The following is a 20653-nucleotide window of genomic DNA, read 5'->3' as shown; positions in this document are numbered from 1 at the left end:
TGCTTCCTCATTACAGAAAACATCATATTTGCAGAATAAAAGTATCTCTTCAAAAGCATTAAAATTAAGAAGGTCTGTGGAAGTTCAAGGACTTTGCAAGTAAAAAGCACCAGAGGCTGAAACACTAAACCATGCTTAACACACAGGCAAGTTAAAACAGACTGCCCTGAGGTGGACTGGGTGATAAACGCAAAGGACCGCCAAGTGCACTGTGGTCTGTGCACAGCTGCTTACACCCAGCAGCCAGAAGGCAGTGGGACACAGCACTGCAGATGCTTGCACTGCTCAGAACACCGTCCACTAGACTGGCTTCTCTTGCTGCTAGCAGTCCTTGCAACCCTGGGACAACTGTGGTTCAGGGAGAGCCAGGCAGGACACTCCCCTGAGTCCTGTTCTGCTGTCAGCTGTCTGTAGCTGCAGTGCAAGGGCAGGATCATGTACAAGGGCAATGCATTGCGGGCATTGAGGCTCTGAGTTGCCTGTCATTCTGACTTTGAATAAAGTGCTTTCCTTTTCAGTCCCTCAAAAGAGATGTGCTCGAGAGCCAATAAAGAAGTTTCAAACCAAAGGGTTTAATAAAATCCCCAAATTAAAATATTTAAATACTGAATCTCAAATACAAACCCCTACAGTACACCAAGGCTGTGCTCCGTGTCACAATCACGTTTCTCAGTAGAGCCTTCTTCACATCAAAGATATGGGCATACAACCTACTTTCAAATCTTCTGGACCACACTATGGTAACCAAATAGACATTTTCTCTTAAGCGTTTCAGTCTCACATTTGCTCTTAATCATCACAGCATGCTGCATTCCAAGAAATGGTAGCAGAATTGCTGGTATCCAAAAGGCTATTTTTCTTTCAGATTTAAAGTTTACGCTTCTTCCATCATATAGTAACCTGTAGATCTATGATTACATCTTTTCAGTGGACAACTTCTACTATCAAGTATGATGAAGCATTGGCAGCATTTACCAAAATAGCATTCAACACTGACATTCACTCTACCCGTATGAAGACAGGCTACAGACTGGAAGGAAGTGGCTTGGCTGCATTTATGAGCTAAAAATTACATCTACTAGGACACAGGAAGAGTAGAATATCTCTTCTGTTGTATAATAGGAAATAATTTACATAATGCAGCTAAACACAGCTCTGAGAACCACAGGATGTATTCCTTACTATGCATCAGTACTTAACAGGAGAGAATACAATGCCCATTTGAACACAACAACAACAACTCTAATAAAACTTTTCATAAAGGAATTTTACACCTAGACTAGTCTAGCCTAGGTACTAATTTGCCAGATTAACTGCTGTGAACAGCTTCTACTCCATTAATGTATTCTATGTGTACCTGACTGAAACCAAAAGCAGGCAGTGTCTCAATAGCAGGAGACCATTCTCCAGGAGCAATTCTGCTTCTAAAATAGGCTCTGTTAAAAGACCAATGCCAAGAGCAGGCTCTAGTATGGTTCGTATCACTTTCTCTCGAAGTACCAGTGTTTCTGCCAAGTCTTAATGAAACAGAAAACAAACACTGTAGCATGCATCACCCAAGGCTGCACATGAAGGAAAACTACTTGGAAGCACACGTATAACTAATTGCACCACATAGTGTCAAATGCCTTAAAGCTTATCTGTTGTCAATTACAGAACATAATAAAACAGATAAAGTAACACACGTAGCTGCTACAACAAGAACCCAGCATTTGGGAAGACTTAAGGACTTTGTTTTACTTTCTGTGTGGTCAGAACTGATTTTGTTATTGACAGTAACAGGCATACCACTGAGGACAAAACCTTACTTAAGTCCTCAAAATAGCTGCTAACTGTGGTGGGTGAAAAATAATTGTTAGAAGATGCCTTTCTTGTGATGGTGGGGTCTTTTCTTGAGGTGATTAACTGGAGTGTAATAAGCATAAAGAGTAAGATAACAGGTTATAAAACTATTACATAAACAGATTATTTCATTTAGTGTGAAGAACTTTCTACTGCTCTTTAAGATCAGAGGTGAGGAGCTCTGCAGTTTTTTTCAGTTAACCAGAACATTACCTGAGTAGTGTAAAGGGCCAATGCTCTTCTGCAGTTGGAACAACCTGGTAGATATATCTTTTGCCATGGATTTTACAGGGATTCTTCTAATTACAAGATAAAATCAAATCTGTGTGCAATCTGCAGACGCAGATTTAGATTTGCAGCTGCTGTTCCATTGACAATTTACTCAGAAATGCATAGCACTGGTTTCATCAAAGTTAATGAGGGTTTTCAATTACTTTACTAAGACCTGACTTTTTTTCTTCCATGTGTTGTTCTAAGCTAATGAAGTGACTATATTAACTACCTGACTATCCTAAGGTGTCACCTTCTCAAGGCATTTGGAAGGATGAAGATGGACAGACACTTGGTGACTAATTTGTCATTGCTTTGTAGCAGTCTGGGAAAGAAGTGTAATCCTTTTTGTGTCAAAGACATTCTACTGAGCTGAAGGAGAAAGAACTTTGAAGACTTTTTTTAATAGCAAAATAACACTTTCAAGTAGTATATGTTTTGAGTCAGGTTTGAAAAGCTGTTTGTTTAAACAACAGTCTGCAGAGGTACCAAAGTCTCAATGATCACATTTTTTTGCTGAGCTCTGATATTTGTCCACCCCTCTGTTGAACATATTCACAGAATTTCATGTTATAGGAAATTAAATAACCTGCCTGATTTCATTTTATTCCACTTTTTAAGAAAAACTCAAACCAGAAACCACAGAACAAGAGGTAGCCTTTTTTGGGTTGATAGTATTTTGATGAAGTTCAACAAGCAGCATACTGTCCTGCACCTGAGAAGGAATACCAGGCCTCAGTACATGCTGGGGTGACCCAGATGGAAAAAAGTCCTGCAGAAAAAGCCCTTTTCACTAAGAAGATAGTGTCTGTAGCTCATTAGGCAAAGTATCACCAGTAGAGATGTAATCTTCCCCTCTACTCAGCTTCAGTGAGGCTGCATCTGGTGTCCAGCTCTGTACCCCAGGATAAGAGAGACCTGGACATTCTGGAAAGAGTTCCATGTGAGGCCACCAAGGTGATCAAGGGATTGAGGAGAGGCTAAGAAAGCTGAGATTGTTCAGCTGAAGAAGAGGAATCTTATCTTTGAAGGAAGGGTGCAAAGATGATGGAGCCAGGCTCTTTTCAGTGATACCCAATGCCAGAACAAAAGATGAGCTCAAACTGAAAGACAAGAGGTTCTGTTCAAACATCAGGAAAAACTTCAGGTACAGTTGATAGAAGACAGCACAGAATGCCCAGAGAGTTTGTGTCTCCCTTCTTGGAGATCTTCCAAAAACACCTATATAAGGTTCTCGGCAACCAGCTCTAGGTGGCCCTGCTTTGGCAGAGGGTGGGACCAGATGCCTTTTAGAGGTTCCTGCCAACTATTTCAAAGTTCTGTGAACCCCACCTCACATCTTTTGATACTTTTGACATTTACGACCACTTTTAGAGATCTTCTTCAAATTACAGTAAGGGTGGCATTTTGAGTTTGACAGTAATCAATTGCTGTTTTGACAGAAATGAACTAAGGGAGGAGTAGCAGAAAAGATTTTTTTTTATATTTGCCCTACCAAAATGACTTGACTTTGAAATCTCAGATACCAAGTTTCAATACAGTTCAATTGGCAATTTAATGGTGTGTGCTAAAAAGGATGACAATAAGTATCAGTTATACTGAGAGATATGCCAAGCCCAATGAAAAAAATCACAATGATGTCCACTATGCACTTAATATAAAACCAATTAACAGTTACTGAGACACTATCAGCTCAGCTTATGATGTCACTGGACAGATTTAGCGAGAATGATTCATGTTTTAAGAAGAGAGTTAACTTTTTTCTCCCCTTCCATACAAGTAAATTTAATTCAATGAGAATTATGCATCCCTAGTGCTACTCAAATTACTGCTTTAAGTACAAGCACTTACTGTCTCTTTAAGTCTAACCTTGTGTACTCCCAGAAGATATGTAGATGCCACTGCAGTTAGATATGCAGATGTCTTTGAGAGTAGGGTGAGTAGAGGCTTCTGTCAGCTACTTTACTTAATTTCGAACATCAGGAACTATCATTCTCCATAAAGCTATGTACATTACAAAATATTTGTCATAATGGTGATTATTGCAATAGACTATCATCTGGATTTTTTCCTACAAACATATCAGTTTGTTTTAACCTGCTTTTCAGAAAAATAATTCAAAAGCACATTCTGAGCTGCAGATGACTATGAAATATATGTCCAAAATATACAGAAAACAAGAATGACAGTTTTATTTGTAACAGTCTGAAATAGTGTGCATACAATCAGTTTGCTCTACTCAGTTTTCTTTAAGCAAGTTCATGATCCTGTAAAAAAAGCAGTTAAGCCAACATAGAATTTAATTGTAACTACACTTAATGCATCACATTTCTCAATACTACCTTCTAGAAGTGCTAGGGCACATCCTAGAACTCATGCTGCATAGAAGACCATTGACAAATAACCTTTTGGACTTAGCAGTGCATACTTTTAGTATTTTCTGCTTCACACAATGCTACAACCCAAAGAAACACAAAACTACACATTCAAAACAGATTACAAGTGGTATGAAGAGAAGCGTTGCCTTTTCTCCACAATATGAGTTGCTCCAAACACCTTGAGAATACAAGTACACCAATATGCACTATCAGGCTAAGATATATACAAACGCCATTTAAAAAACCTCTAACATTCAGAAGTTTATAAGAATTTCTACTCTCATGATGTTGATTCTTTATAAAATACGATACCAAATTGATTTGATTCTTTGCCTTCAAGGGCCTCAAGGAGAAATGTGCAGTTTGATGCATATCAAATGAGGCAGATCACTGGCTGGATTTTCAGTGCTCAATTCTAGCTGATTGAAATGAAAGGCTTAACAAAACTCTGAGGAAAAAAAAAAAAAGAAAACCCAACACTACTGTATGCTTGTTTGCATCCTCTGACACTTTCACCTTTGAAAACATGACCCTTAATCATTGGAGTACCTAAAACCTTTCTTCAGACATTAGTTTGACAAACACAGTCAGAACGCTGCATTTCTCTCACTTTATGACCAGAATGTGGGATAAACACCTGCATATCTCAGCACTTCCCACTACATGCCATGAGAAAGTCCATTTGGTGTTCAGTGTAGAAAACTTCTCACCTCTACTGCTTCAGAAGCCGTTTCCTGTTTAGCAATCTTGGTCTTACAAACTGAATGGAAAGCTATCCAAAAGCTTCACATAAACATATCCCAAACTCTGGCCTAAATGTATTCAGTTTAAACTTATTCTTGTGCCACAACTATTCTTCAGCTTAAGTAGGTCTTCACCCCTGTTATTTACCCTGCTAATCAAGCAAAAGAATCAACAGCTCAGCCTTCATTTTAGAATGCTAAGTAAGCCAAAACCTTTGTTTTCTCCATCTTGACAGCTCTCCATTTCCTTTTGCCTTTCCTTCAGTGCTTATTCCAGTTTCAATTAATCCACCCAGAAGATGGAAAACTAAAGCTTCACGCAGCACTGCAAAAAAAAAAGTCTTTCAAGTTCTATGCAAAATGTAATCTAATTCCTACTTACAAGAAGTGCCTCAAATATCACATTTCATGACCACAACACCACTGGAGCATGTTTATTTCTGTGACTCTTCAGAAATTCCCATAATGAGCTTTAGCAAATTAACATAAGCTGGAGTCTAACACATTGCACTGGATTTCTGTTCTGAGTTTACTCAAAAACCAAACTGAGCTTTTGATACCAGTGAAATGGTACTGTCATTTTCACATAATAAATAAGAGGTTGAATATAAACATATGAACATAAAATAGATTTTTCAAGGAACTCTCATTGTATATGAATAGAAAAACTCTGATAATCTGGTATTTATTTTTCTTCTCAGAACAAATGGAAAAAACCACCATATTTGTTTAAGGGTCAAAACACCACGTGGTGAATGTTAGTCTTTTAATGACTTTGAATACAATTGCCATCTTTTCTCAAACAGTCCATCATATTGGCTCAAAAATTTTGCAATTTTTCAGATATTCAGATAACCAGCTATATAAAACTCTAATTTGAGATCACAAACTAAAATTCAAACATACTCTAGACAGCCTAGTTCTTTGAATAATCCATCTGGCTAATTAGAAACAGATTTGTTTATAATTCACCTCCAAATTATCAGTGAAAATTGTTCAGTCCCAAAAAAGTTGAAGGCTTTAATATGGGAGGATTATTCAAAGAGATAATATAGTTTTTCCATACATGTTGAATAATTCATCGGAATTAATTCTACATATATTAATAATTTTCATTCTCCTTCACACATATCCAAAAAAACAGTTTAACTGTATGAAGTGAATTAAATATCCTTCAGAATGGCCATCAAAAAAGAACAAAGCATAAAAAGCTTCAAAAAAATAAAATGAAATAAGTAACTGTTAATAATAGCCTATGGTAAGATATGTCCTCATGCTGGACAAGTTCTGGCCTCCTGGATTTCAGGAAGTCAGAAATCTGGCTTCTCAAAAAAGAAAAATATCCCAACCCCAAAACATCACATGTCACTTTACTGCTTTCTTCTTCAAGAAAGCAAGTTATCAACATAATCCCTTCTACAATAGTTAAATACATTTAAAAGAGCAAAGCATTAAATTTCCTGGATGGCTGGAATTAATCCAAAGCACAGAAAACTTAATTTGTGCTTCTAGCATTCAAAAGCACTGTTAGTTTAGCAGGGTTGCTACAGGAAACTAACAATGATGACAGGTTTGTCTTATCTAATATTTCCCAGACAAAGTTCAGTGATTATATGATCACTGTGGTTAAGCTATCAGACTAAGCTCAAAACCATTCAGGACAAAGGAAATTTTTAATATTTATGAATTGGCTTGTTCTAGACATTACATGGTGAACAGCTGAAATCAAGAGAGCTCTCAAGTGATGAGTTCTAGTAAATAATTACTAATTTCCACCTCTTGAGAAAAGGAGGACATCTCTGTCAGAGAGATACTGTCCAATTCTTTTTAGAGATCAGCATGGTCCCGCTGTATTTTATCTGTAAGTCACAACATTCTTGTGTCTACTGTCACAATTTTATTTACATCCCTTGACTCTTTCATATCTCAGCTGGCACACTTGTACTCTATTACCTCGATCTTAGGTGAAATCTACTGAACAAATTATTTTTCATTTCAGTTAAGAAAGCTTTCTCTTTACTGAAGATCCCACACATACTTTTAAAAAAACAACTTCTGTAGAACCCAAATTTCTTTTAAGTTAACAGAAGTGTTTTACCTGAATTATATATTACTTATTTTCCCAGTGAGGATTAATTCAATAAGTTACACAGCCTGGTACAAAATCTTAGAAATAAGATGCAATGTTAAAATCTCTAAACTGCCACTGAAATGAAGAATATACTTAATGATCTCATTGTCACTTCACTGACTGAATGCTGGTCCACGTATTGATTCTGACTATTCCATTGCTGACTTGCTATAAAAATACAACTAATTTATGAAAAATTCATTTTTATTTTAGTAAATTGAATTTTAATAAAAACATCATTAAAAATAATATTTATCTCATTCAGCAAAGGCCTCCCCAGTCCCAGCAACAAAGAATCATAAACTGTCACAGTTTTTCAGCAGATTTGCAGAGAAACCGTGGCTGGTTCTCTTTTCTCTTGGGTTAGGCAGTACTTTTAAGCTTTCTCTTGTTTAATCCTGTACCTTACAATCTTGTCAGTCCACCTGGATCAAGTTTGACACTTCCCTGTTACTGGCATTCCTGCTGCTCTCATGGGCCCCAAAGATAACTGACGTGTTATCTTTGAAACTGTTCTGTGTCTGTCCTGTTTTCTTCCTAGGAGCCTCATCTACAACTTTGATTGATCACACTGAATAATATAAAACAGGTAGAATAATACCAAATAGCAGAGATACAACAGCAACAAAAAGCTGTCTATTTATCCAATACACCTTGCTTAATGCAAAGGCAAATACTATCTCCTACAAATTCTGAGAATGCAGCTGGGAAAGATGACATCATATCAATTGTAAGAACAGAGGATAGGTTCAAAACAGTGTTCCCACTTTTGATATCAAGCTAGGTTAGGAACATACATTTCAAACTCTTGACAGCATTGATCTCAGTGTCCTATTCCTTCATTCACTGAAAGTTAGTTTACATACCCATGCTGTATGTTCTATTGTTATCCTACTACATACAAATACAACTGATTTACGAATAGTTTACTTAAGACAAAACTAAAAAATGAAATTATAAATAAAGAAACATTAAGAGAATAATTCTCCATTACTAAAATTCAGATGTACATGAAGTACATAGATATATATAGATTTATTCATGGAAAGAGTTATATGGCTGGGATCAGGCCCAGCCAGCATGGGTTCATGAAAGGCAGGTCATGCTTGACCAACCTCATCTCCTTCTACAACTGGGTGACCAGAATGGTAGATGAGGGAAAGGCGGTTGATGTAGTCTACCTAGACTGCAGCAAAGACTTTGACACAGTCTCTCACAGTATCCTTCTGTGGAAACTGGCTGCCCCTGGCTTGGATAAGGAACTGGCTGGAGGGCCGTGCTTGATGGGTGGTGGTCAATGGAGTTAAGTCCAGTTGGCAACCCATTTCAAGTGGTGACCCCTAGGGGTCAGTGCTGGGGCCCATCCTGTTTAATATCTTTATTGATGACTTAGATGAAGGGATTGAGTGTACCCTCAGTAAGTTTGCAGATGACACCAAGTTGGGGGGTGGTGTCAATCTGCCTGAGGGTAGGGAGGCCATGCAGAGGGATCTAGATAATCTGGATTACTGGGCTGAGGTGAATGGGATGAGGTTTAACAAGGCCAAGTGCCGGGTCCTGCACTTCGGCCACAATAATCCCATGCAGCGCTACAGGCTTAGGGATGAGTGGTTGGATGACTATGAAGAGGAAAGGGACCTGGGGGCACTGGTTGATGTTCGGCTGAACATGAGCCAACAGCGTGACCAGGTGTCCAAGAGGGCCAATGGCATCCTGGCCTGCATTAGAAATAGCATGGCCAGCAGGAGCAGGGAGGTAATCATCCCCCTGTACTCAGCACTGGTGAGGCCACACCTTGAGTACTGTGTTCAGTTTTGAGCCCCTCACTACAAGACATTGAGGCTCTGGAACAAGTCCATAGAAGGGCAATGAAACTGGTGAGGGGTCTGAAGCACAAGTCCTATAAGGAGCTGCTGAGAGAGGTGGGATTGTTTAGTCTGGAGAAGAGGAGGCTCAGGGGAGACCTCAGTGCACTCTACAACTTCCTGAATGGAAGTTGTGGTGAAAAATGGTCTGGCCTCTTCTCCCAGGCAAATAGTAGGACCTGAGGAAATGGCCAGAAGTTGTACCAGAGGAAGTTTAGGTTGGACATTAGGAGAAACTTTTTCTCTCAGAGGCTGGTCAGGCACTGGAATGGCCTGCCAAGGGAGGTGGTGGAGTCACCGTCCCTGGCAGCATTCAAGAGGTGCCCGGATGAGGAGCTACGAGATATGGTTTAGTAGCTTGTGGTACTAATAGGAATGGGAAGGCAGCTGGACTAGATGATCTTGCAGGTCGTTTCCAACTTTGTGATTCTATGATTCTATGCTTAAAAGTAGCCAGCATTTCCCTATACACAGAAGAATTCTGTGTAGCTATGGTTTGAATTCAACAATCCTCAATAACTTGGCCCTTTCGTTCTCCTGTGGAACCTTTGATCATGGTGGATTGATAGATAGCTGCACATCTGCCATATTGTCTTCTCTTCCACATCCCTCCCTTTTTCCCCAGCCTAATCTGAACTTTTTCTTTCTTTCCCCCCTTCTGACCTATTTCTTTTTCTCACTTATTTTTTTCCCCAGCTTTTTTTTTCCCCCCTCGCAAGGGTTCATTTTCTTCACTAGGGAAGAAAAATGCTTCTTGGCATAGGGTCCTCCTGATGACTGCAACAAGCCACATGGGAAACATTTTTAGAAATTAGAACTGTGTGTTTCTGTTGGAAAAAGAAGTTGCTTTTCTTATTTCACCTTTGCAAAAAAGCAAAAACTACCTTTTCTGTGTGTCCAGCTAGAATCTTTAGTCCTGTAAAAAAGCTACTGATAAAGAACATTACATGTGCAAATGGTGACAATTACTGAGGCAGCAAAGACAAAATTAGGCAATGAGTTCATTAATACTGTTAATTGCAAAAAAGACAGTATTGGATTAAACAATTTTTGAATTCCCCTTCCTCATCTCCAGGTTCTTATCTACTCTGAAGAATCAAAAATAGAGAAAAGTAATTTATTTATAGAATACTTTAAAAAGATAGATCTATCATAATATCAAACAGTTGTTTTCCTACATCACCAGCAATGAAATGTGAAACAAAACATAAAAAAAAAACCCTGAAAATATTACCAGTAAGGGCCACTCCATGATCAAACATTGAAGCTTTGATCATCAGTATGTCCTCGAAAACAGCTTTTTTTCCCCTTATGAGACAAAATTGTGTGATAGTGCATGAATACAGAATATTCTCAAAATTCAAACATCTTTTCATTGTAGAGAAAAATGCAGACAGGTGAAGTGAAAAGCTTTGCAATATATGGTTGATAAAATATTTATACAGTGCATACTCACACAAGAAATATTAAGTGTCTTGATCTTTTTTTACAGGGAGTATGAATGCTACCTAAGCGTTCTGATCAAGTGTAGACAAGCAACACACTTCGATTTTGTACTACATGTCAGTGAACCAGATCATGTAGCAGTTCTAAAAAACATTTGGGAATACAGCAAAATAACCTTTTTGCATAGAGAATATGCAATGGGTCAACTTTCCTGAACCGAGGAAAAAGCTAGCTTTATCAACATTTGTTGCTGACATCCACTTGCACCCATTAAATTAGCTAAGGATGCCGACTGTGAAAGGTTCTTCTCCATACACCTTATACGGCAACTCCCAGCAAGAATCTGGGCTCCTTTTCAGGTGCAAACATAGCACTAAAGTCTGCTGAATTTGTTAAAAAACAAACTTCATTCATGGAGTGTAGCTTTTGCTGCCTAAGTTATTGGAGAATGATAATCATAGAGATTACATTAACCTTCACTTGTGACAAAGAGTCATAAAAACAAACCAAACAAAAAACAAACAAACAAGAGAACCACCAATGAATGTTGCTGTCAACCACATCTTCAGAACTACAGTAATTTCACAAATATCATAGCATTACTAATACAATATGCAGGTAATGTAAGTAGACATAAGTAATAAGGCTTTTTATAAGGGAGAAGACTACTTTGGTTTGTTTCTTTCTGCTATTGTGAAAGAAATTGACTACTTCATTAAAATTATATTTTTAAAATAACAAATATAATAAATAAAATGACCAATAGTACTTTCAGGAAAAAAGTTTCACAAATCCCTTGAGATATCAAATAGGCAAAATCATTTCTACAACAGTTTTCCAAATTCCTGCCATAGGGAAGAGTGGGAGAGAATCTTTACATCCAGGTCATCTCCTGAAGTCAAAAGTCTTCATTATGATTTTTGAAATAAGAGGAGTTTGGGAAGGGAATGGAAGCATCTTTACTTGATATTTCCTGAATAAACTAATTAACTAGAAGTTGAAAATCAGTACACCTCCCACTGGCACAGGGGCTTTTTGTCTACTACATTATAGAATGCGAAAGTAGGATCTCTGTAACAAAGTGACATCTGGATCCTAAAAATGCACAGAATAAGTTTACATATCAAGAATATATATATATAAATGCATTCAGACTATGACCACTGGAGATTAAGAGATGGAAACTTATCTCCTTTAATGCTGTATAAGAGGTTGTGAAGTAGATATGATTGTGAACAGTAACCTCTCATAAACTGGACATTTGCTAGCAGATGTCATACTGCTGCTCCTTCCATGCAGCAGTACTACAGAAAAAAGTTCTGCATTTCTTCCATGTCTCTGGAGACTAAAGGAATTTCCACACTTCTACAGTACACACTGTCTAAACATCACACTATCCTTACAAATATTTGGGGCTGTTATAAGAAAATAAATAAGGGAAGCGTTTCTCTCCCCTCTTTCTTTCCAATGCTTCAGGTTCTGTCAATAAGCAAAAATAAACAGGACAATACAACTAATGCATGACCTGAGCTCACTGCAGCCAGGCAGGGGAATAACTGCTTCCTGTGGCATACACAAAGCACATGGGTGTCAAAATACAGTTCCTCACATCAGCTGCTGCTGCTTTTTGAACCAAGATTTAAGAGAGACCCATTCATTCACATGGGCGGGCTGAGAATGAAACATGATCAACTTCTGTTAGTGCTGCTTTCAGAATGGTAGTTCATGGTGTATCAAAGAAAAAAAAAAAAGACAGCTTCAAAATAGAATAACATTTTCCTTCCCCCCCCCCCCCATTTCTCTAAGAGTCTGCTTCAAAGTTCTGAGAGCTCAATTTTTTTGTAATATTTAGAACAAAATGCCACAAGATACCAGCAAGATGAACAGGTAAAATCCTGTTCATCTGGAACAAAAACACTTCTACCAGTGTAAGAGCTAGAGTTATTTCCTCTTTCTCCTGATACAGTCATGCAGAGAGACTGAGTAGTCTTTCTCAGCCTAGTAATGGTAGTATGTATAGGCAGACCTTACCTGACACTTTTCATTTACTTTTTATATCTATGCTAAACCACAGATGCCTTCTCTTCTGACTTCTACTTCTCCAACTGACCTACTTTTTAAGCACAAGGCTTTATGAATACTATGACACTTCTATCTGCCTGCTGGATGTCTGGACTTCTGCTAAAGTGATCTGTTCATTCCTATTCTTGAATACGTGCCTATTTCAGAGGAATAATATGTTAGCATTGTAGATTGTTCACTGCCAAAATGAAAAGTCTACCCTTATATATTTCATGAAAAAGCCTCACATAAGTATATTTGTTGAAGGTTTCTTAAAAGAGCTGGCATTTTCAGAAGATGAATTTTGAATTATAAGTTGAGCAGATTTGCTAGAGTTCCAGTGTGTATTACAACAAAACAAGCAATTCTGTCATCTGTTATCAGTGTTTTCCTTTGCCCTTTGAAATACAGCAGGAAATCTAACAGAACACACAACATTACTGAATTTGTTTGAATCAGAAACACCATACACAGAGCCTGTCAATTAATTTGGCTTCCAGTCCTAGCTTGAACGTGGATTTTCACTGCCATTTGTTACTTGCACTTTGGATACAAAAATGATAGACGTTAAAAATCTTTTTCAATTTCAGCAAGTAAGAATGAATATTCAGATGGAAAAGGAAGAGCTATCTTGAGATATCTGTTACTGTGCGTTCACATCCTAGTGATACGCAACTTAAATTACATGGCATTGTTTTGAATTTATAATAGAATGAGCTTATGCTAGATTAAACACTATCCTGAACATGGCTCAGACAGCCAGTTTTATAAATCCTGGCAAATACCTTTGTGCATTTTTTAACTTAGTTTAGCTTGAGATTACAATAAGATATTGTGTAAAGTTGAGCACAGTCATTTTACTAGTTCTTATCTAGTTTTATGCTAGAAAGCGTACACAAGTTTAAATAGTATCTTCATATTTATCCCTGTTCACAGGCTTAGAACAAGAAACAGGCTTACAAAAGCACACACACTTTGCTTATTTACTCTCATCTGTCCTTGCTTTCTGTCTAGTTTATAGATCAACTGCTGAAGGGACAGAGCAGGATCTTGTGACTCACTGCAGCTGCTTACAGAAGAGCCTCTTTAGCAATCCTACTTCTGACATATAACTTGTAGATGAAGGGGTTAATGTATGTATTAGCACTTGAAAGAAAATATGAAACTTTAAATTAATACTAAAAACGAGCCTAAGTAATAATTAAAACAGAAACATTGCGCTCCAGTGACAACTTGCTGCAAAGCCAGCTGCAGGTGTTTAGCTCTGCATGTGAAATAGACTCATTAAAGTTAATGGGACAACTCACCGTGTGTCAGAGTGGGGAGATCTAAATCAAGATGATTGGAATCACCAAATCCAATCAGGAGGTAAATCAGCAAACAGAAAAGCTTAACTTAAGTCTTTAAGTTTAGTCTTTTTTTCATACGCACATTTGTTTTTCCTAAAAGTTGAGTCTCTCTAACTGGTATAATTTTTCACCTTTTCTTGCAACCACATTATATTAAAACAAATAAATCCATAAAACAGTAACCAACATAACAGTACCACTTAATATACATTTATTCAAACTCTTAATGTTTACATGTTCTTAAATATAAAAATACTGAATGGAATATTTTTTTACTTAATGGTTACTTAATGGTTAAACAGTATTCTATACACCTGAACAGAAAAACTGTATCTCAGTTTTAGATGCTTAAAAAAAAAAAAAACACTATTATAGTTTGAGAGTAATTGTTACAGTTGATATTATAGCTGGAAAGGTTACTGTGGTGAAAATAGGAAAAGAAACAAAGAACAAAAGAATGCTCACCTGTATCCAAAGATCTGGGTTCACAGGAAAGACTCCACAGAGGAAGGATCTCCAGAAAGAAATCCTTTCTCAATGGCAGTCAGCCCTTAAATGGGGTCTAGGAGAGGTTCAGCCAGGCTCCACCCCTTCTGGTTACACAGCTGAATTGCCTTCACCTGTGCTCCCAGGGTTGACCCAGTCCTTGCCTCAGGTGATCAATCAGTGGTTCAGGCCATGACTCAACAATTCCCTTACAGTAATCTTGTTAACTTCATCCATGTAAAATTTAAGCCCTTTAGTCAGTCAGGATCTGTTTATAGTCAGTGGAGATCGGAGGAAACTTCAGTGAGTGATTCTTCTTTCACATGATCAGATGATTTCTATCTATAATGGCTATTTGTTGTTACAACTGACTAGGAAGGCAAGCTTTATGCTTACAATTCATCACCTAATGCTAGGTGGACTGATTCTCACTCCTATAATTTATTCTAAATATTTAACTCCACTAGAGACATTATAAAAATATGAAATCTACCAAAACTGAAACACAGAAACACCAAGGTTGGAAAAGCTCTACAAGATCATCCAGTCCAACCATCCACCTATCACCAATAGTTCTCACTAAACCATATCCCTCAACACAATGTCCAAATGTTCCTTGAACACCTCCAGAGTTGGTGACTCCACCACCTCCCTAGGCAGCCCATTCCAGCACCTGACCACTCTTTCAGGGAAGGAGTAAAGCTTCTCTATTAGTAAAACATTTCTAGTAGTAAACTACTATTAAGTAAATCTGGTAATTTTAAATGCAAAAGGAGTATTGTCTGTATATTTTTAAAATTCAAATTCATTTTTGTCCGCACATTTTTTGAATATTAGAACTAGTAAGCAGTATTCTCTTTCATGCTGTATTTAGACTAGAAATGAAAAATAAGACCAACTTCAAGGCTTTTCTAATTTCAAATTGTTTCTTAACTTTTATAGAACAAATCACTGAACAGAAATCACTGAATAAACTTAAATGAAACTCTTCCATGCAGATTATGGTATTTCTGTAGCAAACATGTTTCACGCTCTTCATTGCTCTTGTTATTTCTTTTTTGTGCTTGGAATTGGCTTTAGGCAAAACAAATGTACAGATGGTATTCATGCATAGAAACGTATCAACTCATTACAATTTTATGGCTTTTTTCATTATGCAAATACAAGTCAGAGTTCAAATAAGCATTTTACAAACTTCACTATAGAGTTTTACCTAGAGAACACACATTTATTTAACTTTTAATGTGTTTGAGGACAAAAATATTAGAGACAAACAAAAAAAACAATGAAAATGAGTAAATTTCTTGTAGAACATCTGAAAGAAAAAAAAATAATGAATATCTTCTACTTCTATTTCAAAATTTAAAACAAACAATTAAAGCCATGTTTGTTTGTAATTGCCTATTACATTTCCTGTGCCTGATGAAAACACTAGATAAAACAAAACGAACAAAAAAAAAAAAAAAAAAAGAGAGAGAGAGAATGAGAATTCTGCCTGCTGGTGCTTCTATTAAGTAGAAAATCACAACTACTCTGCCCCTGAGGTGTTCCGCTAACAATGTGTTGCTGTAGACAATAAAGTGGTGTTTGGAAGCTTTTTCTTTTCACAGCATATTTACAGCCAAAATGAAAAACAGACTTATTAAAAGCTTTCCTCTTCCCTCGAGATATCTCTTTCTATAACTGCGTCATGCAAACACAGATATTTAAAAGTTCACAATCTTAGAGGACACCCTTTTAGTCAGTCCAACTAATAAAATTAATTTTTATAGCTGTATTAATAAAATGAATCTTTATGGCTGTATAGCTGAAACATGTGAGAATCATAAAGATGTTCAACTCATAGATAGAATTAAAAAAACACAAACACCAATATATCCCTTTTTATGAAAAAAAAAGAGAATAAACATCCTGATTGAGCAAGAGTGCTGTTTAGAATAAAGAAAAATTGATGCACAATACTGAAACTGAGTCTGTTTCAGTCGAGCTACTGCAGGAAGTTATTTATTGTCAGTTTCATCTAGCCAACATTGGAAGAAGGATTCCTGTCATAGAATTAATGTGTCAAAACACTAGTTATAAACTAATTTTCACTCTCTGAGGTACTCCTATTTGATATATTATCCTGTTGTAGATACTATGAGAACACTAGAAAATGAAAATATAATAATGAGCAAAACAACCTTGGGTTATTCTTAATGCCTTTTTCCTTACCTTTTCCTACTCTATTCTACTCTTTTTGGGAAAGGGAGACCAGAGTTGCACACAGTATTCAATGTAGAAGAGTATTTTTAAAATTTCACTCTCTTATTTTCTTAGGACAACCTACATTTCTATTTATTTTTGGATGATTCCTGTACATTTATCATAGAACTATCAATCCTAATCTTACTCTTCAGCTGTTCTGGTCAGCAACTCAAGGTCCATATTTCTATTTGTGAAATTAGTACCATTGCGTTTTTGTCCTATAAGCATAACTGTTCATTTATTCGAGATGTATTTTATCTATATGCTATTGACTCCAAAGGCCTTTTACACAAACCGGCACATTTGCTTCCCTCTATTCCTCAGTCCAAAGGAGTTGGCAAGAGGTTAAGTCCTTTAGTACTCACTTATGAGTTATATAAGAAGTCTTTACTGAAAACTGCTTCGTTCTTGAGGTCTGCTATTTTTTGTCTATTTGTTTCATAACATCTGCTAAAGTCTTCTTATTTTCAACATTCTCCACCACGTCCTCCACACAGAAATCCACAAGATTTCTGCGTTCTTCTCCAATCACAAGATTTTCTTATTAAAAGTCTTTGTTGTTTCCATTTTCACTGTGAACATCAACACAAAGATTTCATTTATCTCTTCTGTTTCTTTTTGGACTATAATTCTACACGTGCTATATAGCATGCATAAGTTAGTTACATAGACTTCTGATAAAATTTGTGTGTGCAGCAGCAGAAGTTCTCCACATTGTTTATCACAGATGCATTAGAATAGATATATTGCTTCTGGAGGTACCTCACTCCCTCTATCCAATATTACAGGGAAACCATATTTTATACACGTGGTTGTGTAAGATGATCTGCACATGTATAATCTCACATGTGGAATATGGGAAATACTAATAAGCTCAGAGGAACATTTACTTGCTCCCAGACAATGTGATTTCACTAGTTAGTTGGAGGTTAGCAGTCTAGAATTTTAGAGCAGAACATATCTGAAAAAAAAGGTAGCTTACATTCATCAAGGCCTTATAGTTAATACCTGTATTTACAAGTGGAGAAACCCTGGGCACATACTCTTAAGTTTTAGGAAATGTGGTTGCTCAAATGCCTCACTGTTACAGAAGTTTATGAATCTTAAGTTTCAGTAGTAATGTCATGTTTATGTACTTAGGTGAACACGGTGAAGTCCAGCCATAGAAGAACACTATAGAAACTTTCTATAGAAACACTATCAGAAACACTATAATATTTTTAACAACGAGGTAAAAAAGAGAAATATCACTACATGTGATATACAGCTGCACTTGAGAGTAATTAGTACAGTTACTGAGGCAATTTTAAGTACATCATTTAATTTCAAAAATGAAATGCTCATGCAATAGCATATAATAAAATAACACTTGAATTTACAGAACACCATTAAATTGGTTACACTCATAGTGGCTTCAACTGTGAAATGTTTTAAGAGTTGAAAAGTCATCAGGCAACTTCATAAATGGAAACTGGTAGACATGGATGTAGAGGCCACTGCGTTTCTTCTGAGTATCTGCACATGGCAATGTCAGGAGTATTTCCAAAGGAACATAAAACCATCTGTGCAGAATGAAACTTGCAAAACATTTCATATATCATTCCCTGATTTCCCTTAATCAACATTAGCAAGCTTTGAGTTGTCTTTCTGCATGGTGCCTGCTGCTTTGAGAAAATGCAGCTATGAAGAAGTTGCCTCTCTGCAGAGAGGCCAACTTGCTTGACCTAGTAAATAAGTGACTTGAGATCCCTCTAATATTACCAGGAGTCTCTTTCCCTCGCAAATTCACTGCCTCTCTGCTGATATTATGGATCCATATCAATTCTCTTTGTTTTATTGTTTTATTGATTTACTCTTTAGAGAAGCAAATTCTGTTTGGGACTTTTGACAGTTCATTCAAAGGAGGAGAAAATTAATGCCAGATATGTGCAAAAGTTGGGCATAGTTTCAGGCCCTGAAGGTAACACTGCTGTTAAGACACTGCAGGCTGTGTTCAGCAAGTATGAGCCCGGCTGTCAGTATCTGGTGACTAATCCCATCCTTTTGCAAGTATCTAAACTCTTTCTCACCCAATTAGCTCAAAACAGAACTTATCTCATTAGGATAAACTTAAACTATGGTCAAATAAACACAGCAGCCACTTTGCATTTTACAGTAATTGTTTCAGGATGCCCAGCCTCTTTCAACAGGAGCAACATTGATGAAAAAGTATACATATGTTAATCAAAAGTACAAATGAATGCTTGAAATGTTGAAGTTATAAGAACATCCAAATTAACTTTAAAAAAAATAGCAGAAGGAAAAATACAGCTTGATAGGAATTTTAAACATGAAAATGCTTGGGCGTACAAAAAGTAACACAAAATTAAACCACACAGAAGAAAATAATGCCTCTTTCAAGTTTTCCAATCAGCTCTAATTATCAACAGTAATGAATAACTTTTCATGGACAGAAGATTAAGATTGGCCTTGTTGATGGGAATTTGAAATGTCAGTATCTGGCATCTGCAGCAAGCCCAATTCTGAATCAGACACACTACTCGAGAGGACTGATATAAGCCTGCTTTCTCTGGAGTTCAGTTCTTCACTATGACTTTGAGCAAACAAACTAGTCACAGAGCCTGAGAGACATTCCTTCTCCTTTCAGGGAAAAAAAAAGTTCACAATATGCAACTTGGAGTTCACTTAGCAACAGCTCTGAGACCTTCAGAACATCCCCTGACACCTCTCCTCTTCATGCTGTTTTTATGAACAGCAAGGCAGGTAATTTATCCTATTCCATTTTATCTATTTTCTTTACAGTAAAATTGTATGTTCTCCTGACAGTAAGAAAACTAAACACAAATATCCATGTTATCAAAATATTCATTAAAAAATAAAAATATAAATAAAAGGAAATATTTCTAAACCTTGAACAATGTTTTGATTTCTGAATATCGAAGTGAAAAACAAAAAACACATGCTGAGTAACTAAATATTAAGCCTGATTACCAAAGATGATGAATGTAGCCAGGCCTATTACTGTTTGCAGTCAAGCTTACCCAACCTTATGTACATCTAAAAGGCTGTATGTGAGCAGATCTGGGTCTACCCAGAAAACAATTTTTGAGTACAAATGTCAGCCATCCTGGTATCAAAAAAGGGGTAACAGAGGTGTGCTTGGGATCTCTGTGTTCTTGAATCAGAAAACATTTGTTGTAATGTTGCTGCTGTTGGCATGGGAGCTAGTGAGATTAAAGTAATGCATGCCAGTGTATAGGGCAGTCATATTCATTTTCTGTGTGGACATATCCAAATTCTAATGCAGGTGGTTTAAGTGATTCATGATGTTAGGTGATTCACTGTAACCACATATAAACAATACAACAGGAAGAATTTAGATAGCAAAATATACATAACCTGACGTGTGTTAAAAAAATATTGTAGAACTTACTACGTGCAAAGCAATCAAAATACTCAGAGGAAGCATATATAGATATTTGAGGTTATTAATCATTGCATTCTTTGCTTCCTCGGGGAACAGAGTACATATGAATAAAATTCTTTTGTTATTAAATCAGAATGCAGCATTTGTACAATTTTTTAACTGAACATGCACATCATGAGAGACTCTGTGTTGACGACGTGTTAAGAACAATGGCCAGCTGGTCAGATGCTTAGCCTCTTACAAGATGGTGGAAAGCATCATCTATCAAAGTACTTAACAATCTTGCAGTATTATAGAGAATATACTTTTGCAAAGTAAATGGCAGCAAAACTACAGCGTACTGCAAGCAACAAACATAACAGACTTAAAAGCATAGCTACTACATGTTTTTTTCAACACCGCACACAA

The 20653-nt window shown here is 36.8% G+C and overlaps 1 protein-coding gene and 1 long non-coding RNA gene across 2 annotated transcripts in view; both read right to left on the bottom strand.

Annotated features, from left to right (window-relative positions):
• The window catches only part of LOC149917530 (uncharacterized), a 31328-nt gene extending 13566 nt beyond the window's left edge, over nt 1–17762 (bottom strand). The window contains exon 1 of the long non-coding RNA XR_016467813.1: nt 14551–17762. This is a non-coding gene — a long non-coding RNA (uncharacterized LOC149917530). The remainder of the gene's footprint in view (nt 1–14550) is intronic.
• The window catches only part of PLXDC2 (plexin domain containing 2), a 238889-nt gene that overhangs the window by 145980 nt on the left and 72256 nt on the right, over nt 1–20653 (bottom strand). The window lies entirely within an intron of this gene.

The sequence above is a fragment of the Phasianus colchicus genome, chromosome 6 (assembly GCF_987193195.1).
Source record: "Phasianus colchicus chromosome 6, bPhaCol1.hap1.1, whole genome shotgun sequence".
In the NCBI taxonomy this organism is placed as follows: Eukaryota; Metazoa; Chordata; class Aves; order Galliformes; family Phasianidae; genus Phasianus; species Phasianus colchicus.
Note: the sequence above shows the minus strand (reverse complement) of the source record. Positions and strands in the feature narration are given on the sequence as shown.